General features: G+C 46.3%; 1 protein-coding gene across 1 annotated transcript in view; it reads left to right on the top strand.

Moving 5' to 3' along the window:
* The window catches only part of SLC45A3 (solute carrier family 45 member 3), an 11223-nt gene that overhangs the window by 5053 nt on the left and 4043 nt on the right, over window positions 1–2127 (top strand). The gene's annotated exons all lie outside the window — the stretch shown is intronic.

Below are 2127 nucleotides of genomic sequence, written 5' to 3'. Positions count from 1 at the left end.
GTTTTTGGAGTTTGGAAGTGAAAGAGAGGGAAGGATGTTTTTGGGAGAGGGGAAGATGTTTTTGGGGGTTGGGACTGATGGAGAGAGAAGTGTGTTTTGCGGTTTGGGAATGAAGGAGAGGGAAGGAAGTTTTTGGGAGAGGGAAGGATGTTTTTGGAATTTGGAAGTGACAGAGAGGGAAGGATGTTTTTGGGAGAGGGAAAAATGGTTTTTGGGAGAGGGAAAAATGGTTTTTGGGAGAGGAAAAATTGTTTTTGGGAGAGGGAAAAATGGTTTTTGGGAGAGGGAAAAATGGTTTTTGGGAGAGGGGAAAGATGTTTTTGGGGGTTGGGACTGATGGAGGGTAAAGCATGTTTTGCAGTTTGGGAATGAAGGAGAGGGGAGGATGTTTTGGGGATTTGGGACTGATGGAGAAGGAAAGATGGTTCTGGAGTTTTGGAGAGAGGGGAGGATATTTCTGGAGTTTGGGACTGGTGAAGAGAGAAAGGTGTTTTTGGGATTTGGCACTGATGGAGAAGGGAGTGATAGAGAGGGAAAGATGTTTTTTTGGAGGTTGGGACTGATGGAAAGATGTTTTTGGGACTTGGCGCTGACAGAGAAGGGAGTGATAGAGAGGGAAAGATGTTTTTTTGGAGGTTGGGACTGATGGAAAGATGTTTTTGGGACTTGGCGCTGATGGTGAAGGATGGTTTTGGAGTTTGGGACTGAGAGAAGGATGGTTTTGGAGTTTGGGACAAAGCGAAGCATGTTTCAGGGTTTTGGGGCTGATGGAAGAATGTTTTTGGAGTTTGAGACTGAGGGAAGGATATTTTAGGGTTTTGGGGCTTAAGGAAGGCTGTTTTAGGGTTTTGGGGCTGATGNAATTCCAAAAATTAGGGTGGCATCGGGGTTCCCATGGGGTGCCCGTGATGGAGGAGAGGGGCTGGGGAAATCTGGGATTTGTTGGGTGATGCTGCTCTGCTTCCTGAGCCACACCAGGCTCTCAGGGCTCCTGAGAGTTTGAAACTGGAGGAGAGGGGAGGAAGTTTTTTGGGAGAGGGAAAGATGTTTTTTGGGAGAGGGAAAGATGTTTTTTGGGAGAGGGAAAGATGTTTTTTGGGAGAGGGAAGGATGTTTTTGAGAGGGGGAAGATGTTTTTGGGAGAGGGGAAGATGTTTTTGGGAGCTGGGACTGATGGAGAGGGAGAGATGGTTTTGGGAGTGGGAAAGATGTTTTTGGAGTTTGGAAGTGACAGAGAGGGAAGGATGTTTTTGGGAGAGGGCAAAATGGTTTTTGGGAGAAGAAAAATGGCTTTTGAGAGAGGGAAAGGTGTTTTTGAGAGAGGGAAAGGTGTTTTTTGGGAGAGGGGAAGACGTTTTTGGGGGTTGGGACTGATGGAGAGAGAAGCATGTTTTGCGGTTTGGGAATGAAGGAGAGGGAAGGAAGTTTTTGGGAGAGGGGGAAAGACGTTTTTGGGAGCTGGGACTGATGGAGAGGGAGAGATGTTTTTGGGAGAGGGAAAGATGTTTTTGGAGTTTGGAAGTGACAGAGAGGGAAGCATGTTTTCTGATTTGGGAATGAAGGAAAATAAAGTTTTTGGGAGAGAGAAGGATATTTTTGGAGTTTGGAAGTGAAAGAGAGGGAAGGATGTTTTTGGGAGAGGGAAGGATGTTTTGGGGAGAGGGAAAGATGTTTTTGGAGTTTGGAAGTGAAAGAGAGGGAAGGATGTTTTTGGGAGAGGGGAAGAAGTTTTTGGGGGTTGGGACTGATGGAGAGAGAAGTGTGTTTTGAGGTTTGGGAATGAAGGAGAGGGAAGGAAATTTTTGGGAGGGGGAAGATGTTTTTTGGGAGAGGGAAGGATGTTTTGGGGGTTGGGACTGATGGAGAAGGGAGTGATAGAGAGGGAAAGATTTGGGACTGATGGAAAGATGTTTTTGAGACTTGGCGCTGAGGGAGAAGGATGCTTTTGGAGTTTGGGACAGAGGGAAGGATGTTTCAGGGTTTTGGGGCTGATAGAAGGCTGTTTTTGCAGTTTGAGACTGAGGGAAGGATATTTTAGGGTTTTGGGGCTTAAGGAAGGCTGTTTTAGGGTTTTGGGGCTGATGGAAGAATGTTTTTGGAGTTTGGGACTGATGGAAGGCTGATTTT

The sequence above is a fragment of the Malurus melanocephalus genome, unplaced genomic scaffold, assembly GCF_030028575.1.
Source record: "Malurus melanocephalus ecotype Western Australia unplaced genomic scaffold, MMel_1.1 scaffold_1445, whole genome shotgun sequence".
NCBI lineage: Eukaryota > Metazoa > Chordata > Aves > Passeriformes > Maluridae > Malurus > Malurus melanocephalus.
The sequence above is the reverse complement of the archived record's forward strand: the minus strand, read 5'-3'. Positions and strand labels throughout refer to the sequence as shown.